The sequence below is a fragment of the Pistacia vera genome, unplaced genomic scaffold (genome assembly GCF_008641045.1).
Source record: "Pistacia vera cultivar Batoury unplaced genomic scaffold, PisVer_v2 Contig582, whole genome shotgun sequence".
In the NCBI taxonomy this organism is placed as follows: Eukaryota; Viridiplantae; Streptophyta; class Magnoliopsida; order Sapindales; family Anacardiaceae; genus Pistacia; species Pistacia vera.
In genome coordinates, this window is record NW_022196426.1 from 57650 (window position 1) to 66358 (window position 8709).

Below are 8709 nucleotides of genomic sequence, written 5' to 3' on the forward strand. Positions count from 1 at the left end.
TTGTTATATTTAGAAAAAGGTGTTTAATAGTAATATAATAAACCTCATTTTCCAGGGTGCTTTTGTTAAGTTTGAAACTACGAGAGTTGAATAAGTGTCCCTTCAAAATATATAAAGAAAAGGAATTTATCAAGTCTTAACGAGATAACATTTTTTAGAAAGCTCTCTGTTTATTTTCTTCTTCTTCTTCGCTTCAGTCTCCTCTCCGATAAAACAAATCAAACAAGGATGGGAATATCAAGAAAGCCTTTTCTCTCAGTGAGAATCTAAAAGAATTACCAAACATCCCCTTCAACCGCTAACCATGATCAGGTACTCTTAATTTAGATCTGTGTTCTTTTTTTTACACAAATGTTTGCGTTAAAACGTTTTCTTGTATTTTTTCTATCTGGGTATTCGTTTAGTATGGTGGTGTTGCCCCACATTCCATTTCAGTGTTGGAGAAGCTGCACTAGGTCTAAAATGAAGAGCAAGTGGGCACTTATTGAGTAAATGACTGCTGAGTGCTATTACCCTATTGCGCATGACAAAACCCAACCATGGATTCATAAATTCCGACGGCCATTTTGGCTGCTTCCTTGCCGGAAAATCCACCAAACCCAACAAAAATCACTCGCCCAACCCCCTTTTGACCAAAATTTGGCCCAATTGCATTGGATTTATGCTGCCAACTTGTGACCTCCACTGCCTTGCGATCGTCGTTTTCCGGCCAAATTGGCTTGATTCTGATGTCTTTGGAACGCCTCGACACCACTAAACACATCCCCTCACCTCCCTCATCAAAACCCCTATCATCTCCAACCCTCAACACCACCAAATTGTTGGTCGCCACTTAGTGGAATTGTGCGCTTCTTGCCAATTTTCGACCAATTCTAGTAAGGAAAACCTACCCCGACACCTCCCTTTGATCCATCGGCATCCCCTCTCTAAAACTCCCACCACCGCAGGCTATGGTGCTAAAATCTAGCCACCATGAGGGCCATGAAGCAACCATTTGGCTGCTGCTTCTTGGCCCTCGCGGTGGCCAGATTTTGGACATTGGATGAGGGCCTCATGGCGACTGAATTTTGCGGCCACAAGGCCCTCACACGGCAGCCAAATTTTGGCCACCACGAGGGCCAAGAAGTAGCCATTTGGCCGCTGCTTGTTGGCCCATGCAAAGGTCAAGTCTGGCCGCCATGAGAGAAATGTTAGAGAGAGAGTGCTTCTGAGATAAATTTAAGATATGGAGGGTTGTTTTGAAATTTTTATTTTAATTTCAGATTTATTGCAGCATGAGTAATCATTTTACCCTTTGTCTATTAAACTAAACGTTTTGCGTTAATTTAAGGGAGGGATTATAGAGTTTATGAAACTAGGGGTGGCAACTTAGGTTTTCGCTAAACCTTGGGTGGGAACAGTCGTTTTCTCCTCCTCATTTATATAGAATCCTTGCAATTTTTTTTTTTTTTTTTTTTTTTTTTTGTGAGCCAACTTGCAAGCATCTGGGCTAATCTTTCGGGATTTTGAAGTTAACGACTGAGTAAACTCTTTAATGACCACCTCTATTAGTAACTGAGAGAAATCGAACTCAAAATCTCTTAAATATTATATCTAAGAATCTCTATCTCCTCACTTGACCACCGGTGGTTGAATTGCTGCTTTTGATGTCAAATTAGTCTTGCATTTCACTCTTTCTCCAAATCTTCATGCCAAGAAGCTTCTTGGTTTCCTACGAATCTTAAATTTCAAACTCTATATTCAAATGAGATTTCAGCAATGCAATCTCCTACTTGCTTTTAAAAACGATCTAACATGCACAATAAGATGCAGATGAAAAAAAAAAACTCTTTTTCTAGTTAATAAAACTTTATATGGAAACAATAATACTCAAAAATAGATAAGAAATCAAGTTAGGACAAAAATTTATTCACTTTAACATCAGCCATGATATTCCAGGGAGGTTTTCACAGGTTTTGTAAACTATTGGGGTAATAATAATTTTTACAGGTTTTACTAATAATACCGTCTCCCTTCTAAAGTTTATTTATTTATTTTTGTTTTTTTCAGTTCCAAAGATGTTCAGAATTGCTTGAGCTCCTGTCAAAATAAATGACGATTTAATTTAATTTAAAATCCAACCATGATACAACAATCGCCAACATGGATCAAATATTGTAATCAAAATGGGGCACCTGATGGTAAAACTTTTTTAATTATTCAATGCATTGGTCATTATGTTTTAAGAATTTTTCTTGCTTTTAGATTTTAATCATCCTAATTATCCAAGAAAACAATTTAGGATTAGTGAAATTAGAAACTAATTAAGATTATAACATTCTAACCCAACTAAAACACCCTTGAAATATATGATAAAAAACATTGTTTTTAAAGTTTTAATAGTGGTTATATTAGAAAAAGGTGTTTATAAGTAAATAATAAACCTCCATTTTCCAGGGTGCTTTTGTTAAGTTTGAAACTACGAGAGTTGCAATAAGTGTCCCCAAAATATAATAAAGAAAAGGAATTTATCCAAGTCTTAACGAGATAACATTTTGTAGAAAGCTCTCTGTTTATTTTTTCTTCTTCTTCGTTCAGTCTCCTCTCCGATAAAACAAATCAAACAAGGATGGGAATATCAAGAAAGCCTTTTTCTCTCAGTGAGAAGTCTAAAAGAATTACCAAACTATCCCCTTCAACCGCTAACCATGATCAGGTACTCTTAATTTAGATCTGTGTTCTTTTTTTTACACAAATGTTTGCGTAAAAACGTTTTCTTGTATTTTTTTTCTATCTGGGTATTCGTATTTTAGTTTGAGTTTCAGATATTCTTGTTTAGGGGTATTTGCAAGGCTAAAGTTCCAATTTTTCCCGGAATACCAAAGTTTTCCTACGAAACAAGCAGTTTTTTTTTTTTTTTTTTTTTTTTTTACTATGGCTCTGGAAGTCTTTTTACCCAAAAGGTAAGTAGCGAGGATGAGCTTCGGGAAATGATGGATTTAAATTTATACAAGGGTCTTTATTTATTACCGAGTGCTCTGAGGTTAGATCTTATGCATTGAGTTTTAATGGAAACTCCTTCCAGGGTCTTAGATGAGAAATTTTTAAACTGAGAAAGTTAGATCTAACCAACTGTAGATATTGTTTCCAAAGACTGCGTAAAAGCCGTGTTCTGATAATTGCTTGGATTGGAGAATGATGGCTAAAGGCCCACAAGATCATTAGTTATGGAATGGCATTTGATGTGGAGAGTTTCCTGAGAGAAAGTCTAGTCTAAATGCTGAGGAGGTGTCATACACCGATTATGAGCTGACAAATTTTAATCTCATTAGAAGTTGTCATTCTAATTGTTAATGAATAGAGAGAAATTAGTTGATTCTGGATGAACTGAGAATTTTAATGAGATTCAATTTTCAACTAATGATTAGTGTGTGTGCACCACCTCAACACGCTAATTTGGTGCTTTTGAGGTAGATTAGATTTTTCCTTAAGAGATTTGAAACCCGTCTTATCCAGTCTTTATGTTAGATGATATTATCTTATAACATAGGTTACCGTGCATTAGTAGGTTAAATCCTCTTTTCTATATATTTTTCTCCTTATGTTTTAGGTTTTCAAATCTGGTACAAATGAGAGTATTTGTAGGTACATGAGATATATAGTCTTACATTTGGTTATTTACCAATAAACTTTTAGTTCATTCTTTTGTTTCTTTTATCTTTTATTGAATCTTTTGCTCCATGAAGAATTAAAAAGTCTGGTTTTTTCTTACCTTTTGTGGTATAAAACACCTTGTGCGGTGAACATATGAGAATGAGGGTATGATGTGGGACAATTTTTTATCATATTAGTATTCCTAGTTGATTTAGTTTTAGTTAAGAATATTAAATTTTGAAAATTTTATTTAGTCAAATTTTGTTTCTTAGTTCAATTAGGAAATGTGTTATCTGTCTTATCTAGTCATAATAGGAATATCTAATACAAATTGGTTATACAAACTGTTTCATGGTTTTCAATAATAATGTTATGAATTTTCCTTTGTGATTATTTCATTGTGCTTAACTAATTCTTGTGGGTTGGAAAACCTCCGATGGATTTGAGAGTCATCGCTATGGATGAGCATTGTTTATGGGTTCATGCTACCACTCTAAGCTTATCTAGTGTTTATCAATTCCAAGTTGACAACTAGTATAGAGGAAGGTTTAATTTACCCTATGGAATTGATAAGCCCTAGATATATTCTAGTGTAAAAGTTACAACCACCACACAACACTCAATCCCTGAGCAGTAACTTTTAAATCATGAGAGGTGTACAAGAGATTTCTTGAATCCATGAGAAAAAGTTGAATCAACGAAAAAATAATTTCCACACGAAACATTATAAAGCATATTGAAAAAGACAAATTATAAAATTGTAATGAACAAGAAAACCAAAACTAACTGAAATCAATCTTAAATCACATATCCCTACATAAAATAGAAAACCAAATAAATCAGGAAAACCAGTTAAGAAGGTAGAAAATTGTTTACATCATGGTCAGAGCGATGAAACCTGTTGGCAATGCCATTTAGGAACAGTTCTTTGAGAATTTACATCATACATTGGCAAGACTAGATTAGGTATCAACAAGATTGAGGTAAGTGAATAGAAGGTTAGATAGATGGTCTATCGCCTAGTGGTATAGATCCTAGTTTTAATCAAAAGGGGCCCTATGTATGACTTTGGAGTGGTATCGCTGGTAGTTAAAACATGGAATCTGCACCACTAACATCGTACCATAAAGAAAGGAATCATTTGTCCCTCCACACCGTTATCCAATTTCTTGTTGCCACATGTATCTAGTCCTCCAAAGTAGTCTCATACATTGCTTGAATTATTTTGTTGAATGAATCCATAGTGGTTGCATCACTACAGCCCTCATCCTTAGATCTTTGAAGAATGGTTTGCTATATCAATTGTTTCATGCCATGAGAAGTAGGACAAAACCTAAGGAATCTGTCCTACATCAGTACCAGACAAAATGGCATTTTGAATGTATTGTTATGCCCTTTGGTGTCTATGATGAAAATTGAGGTGAGTATCGGAGTGAATAATTGTTAGTCATAGTGTAAAAAGACTTTGTCTATTTTAGATCGACCAAAATGATGAACAACCAAGAAGTTGGTGCTAATATCTCAATTTGTAATGAATAAGTGAGTGTGGGCAAAGCGTTTACTTGGAAAGCTTTATTCCAGCGTTGAAATAATGAACTTAACCATGACATTGATTGCTCACCAAAATTATGGCCACAATTTCAAGATAGATTATAGGTAAGAATGAACCAAGAGTTGCTACAAAACTTTTGTTCCTTTCTTCTCTCTCAGTTTTCCCTCAATATCAAAGTACCCTACCGCTGCAAGTTGCCGTATTATGGTTAAGTATGATATGATGGAGCAAATTTGACCAAGCTATCAGTGGCCTAGTTTAGCCATATTGATTGTTGGAAGTTTGGATCTATTTGTTAACTATTTTGGCTCGGCATTGCCTGAAATTGAACAAAGTACATCTGGGCTATGTTTGGTTTAATTTCCCACAATGTAACGTTTTGCTGAAAGGAGATATGTTTTGATTTTAAGTTAATTATCTGTTAATAATTGTGTCATTTCCTATCAAAAAAATTAAATAATTTTTTTGTTGGAAAGCGGTTTGCTGTTTAATTTAAACATTAAATGATATCTGTTTTCTTTTTAATATTTACCAATTTTTCCTTGGGGAGTTAGTTTTTTAGGGCTGCTCGCTGCCAGAAGAACCATTATGGATGCAGGTGAATGGAGAACTCATCTGCCGCCTGGTTCGCGTCAAAGAATGTCAACAAGATGTATGTATCTGTCTTTTACCTTCCACTATAAGCATTGCTTTAAAACCACTATAGTTTTACAATTTGTCTTTGAAAGTTTAGCTCTTATTACTATTAGTGGCAGGGATGTATATGGCTAACTAAATTTTTCAATAAACTAACAAAAGAGAATCAGAAACTATTACTATTTAGGGTGTATTGTGAGTGGGACTATCAACAAAGCTAGTGTCTTCTATCACAAGTTATTGTGCTACCTCTTTTACTCTTTTGGACATTTGTGGCGTGAGAACGAAAAATGGACCCACTAGCTGGTAGGGCCAATCAATGGATTAAAATGCAAACTTCAGTTTGAAATTCAAAGTTATGAGATTTATGGTTTTATTTTGAAAATTATGGAAATTAAGGTTAGTTTCAAGTTGGTGCTTTTGCAAAAATTTCTTTCATGGTTCGGTTGTTACATTTCATTATGGATTACCAAATAAGGTTTTTCTGGGAAGAACAATACTTGCACAGGTCAGAACTCACTTATGGTTTATTCTGCATAGTATGGATAAACTGAAGAGGGCATCTCTTTTTTCTTGTCAAGAGGGATCGAATGAATTCAAGAACTTGCTGGAAGGTTTGAGGAGAAGATGTATACTGCTGCAACAAGTCAGGTACAATTTGATCTGAGTTCTATAATGTTCATTAATCTGTACATAAAACCTATTTCCATATATTTGTGCTTCATTTTCGTGTTAGCCAATGTTAATCCTCCCTCTTTTCAAATTTCATTAAGTTATTTGGTATCTTTTGCCTGCATCATAGCATGGAGCTTCCAAGGAAGATTTTAACCATATTGAGCCTCTGTCCTTATATTTGTTAGCTTTTAGATCATTTCTTTGATTTATTTATTTCTTTGTTTATGTTTAAAGCATATTCGCACATTGGGTCTTTTTTTGGTGCGGTGTGAAAGATTTTTGAACTTAAAGTACTATGAGATTTGAAATTATATTTATTTCAAATTTCAGTCAGATTATTTGCGGAGAATATGTTTGAAGATTCTTCGATAGAGTCAAAATATCAAAATCCTATGCCTAATTCTTTGCCATCCAATACCGTGCTAATAGGACAAACCGCTGGATCAAGGTAATAACTTCATGAGAATTCTTCTCTTAAGGCACAGAAAACTTCACTGCAACTTGGTCTATCCCATCATGCTTTTGGGTGGTAGTGTTGGTTAAATCTATTCAAACATGTCATGAATTATCATCTCAATTATAGTAATCCAATTATAATCTACAGCTTTTGGAATTGATTACAAGCTTTGTGTTTTGAGAAGGACACAGGCTAGGGTGGGAAAACAAATCCGAAAACCGAACCCGTTATCGGTTCAGTTAGAACCGGTTCAAGCAGTAATTCGGTTCGCTTTGGTTTGGATTTCTACTTGAACCGTTTTTCCGGTTCTGTTTGGAAAATGCCCAAACCAGTTCGGTAACCGGTTTTTCCCATCCCTAACACTGGGTGTCATGCGTCAAGCAGTGCCAAAAATCTTGGGAGCCTGGATTTGGCAATGTGTATGTTTAATTTATAGATTCACTTGCGATTTTTAACCCATCCCATTCTGCTTTTTGGCAATACAATATGTTACCTTTAGAGATATAATCCATGATTTGTGACATTATTTAAGTTTTCATGTTTTTGACATCAACACAAGGTGTTAAACAATGTAACTTTAAAACTAAGGATAGGGCTGGTTCCTATATATGTGTATATTGTGTACATCTTTAGTAGAGGTGGGATTAGTACACTTTGATGGTTAAAATTCACATCTGACACATAAATATTGAACTTTGGAAGACTAGTGTTCAAATATTCAAATTGAACCAATCTAATAGTCCACAAATCGTGTCATGATCTCTTTTTGAAAAAAGAGGCGTCATTGATCCTGTATTTGTAAGTATTATGTGATATTTTCACTTAACATTTTGCTGCCACTATATGTTTTCACTTTTATCTGCTAAATAATTCTCTCATTACGTTTTTTATTGGTCTTTGCCAGCCTGAGGGTGTGGTCTTCAGCAACATTAAGAGTTGGAAACACTTTGTTTAGCTGGGAATTATTAAGACTATGTTGGAGGCCTCGACAAGCATTACAGATTTACTACATATATAGACTTGTAGCCCTAAATAGTTTCGATATCATGATTATGAGTTTCAAAGCTCAAACTAAATAATGTAAATACATATGATCCTAAGACTTTTAAAATCTGAAGATTGTTAACCGAATTGTTGTATGATTATAGACTGCAAAAAGCTTTAACTTATCATAAAAGTGTATGTGAGAGTGCTTTGAATTGTATGGATTGCAGAAGTTGTACTTTAATTATCATATCATGTAGTGGTTATACTTTAATTATCATATGATGCATGGATTTCAGAACTTTTATTCGGTCAAGTAGGTTTTTGGCAGTGCTTTTGGCACTATGAAAAGTACTTTTAGGTAATAAAAAAGTCGATTTAAAATAACCAAAAACACTTTTAAACAGTCAAAACCTTTTTTAATCCGTCTTTTAAAGGTAGATTGTGGTAGATAAAAATGTTTTTAAGGATAGAAGAAAGGTATTTGGTTGCTTTTAGTTTTCGATAATGTGAATTGAAGAAAACTTTGTTTGGTCATCTTCTGAGGTGTCATAACGGATTGACATGATAACAGAGTTGTGCCTAAAGGTAATTGGTGTCCCTTAAGATATTGGGTTGTGTTACGAGCACTGTTTTAAAAGCCGGACTGGACCGATCGATCCAATCGGTTGGACCGTGAATCGGTCACGTGTCCGGTTCGGGTTACCCTCAAACCCGTTAATATGTATTAAGCTGTTTTAAACTGGTTGAAAATCGGATAATATAAGTGAAT

At 34.6% G+C, this 8709-nt stretch overlaps 1 long non-coding RNA gene across 1 annotated transcript; it reads left to right on the forward strand.

The window, feature by feature from the left end:
• Positions 1–2518: 2518 nt before the first annotated feature.
• Positions 2519–8214, forward strand: LOC116109565. The gene is made up of 5 exons (XR_004124773.1): positions 2519–2695; positions 5740–5837; positions 6362–6472; positions 6827–6944; positions 7858–8214. It is a non-coding gene; the product is annotated as an uncharacterized LOC116109565 (long non-coding RNA).
• Positions 8215–8709: the final 495 nt, after the last annotated feature.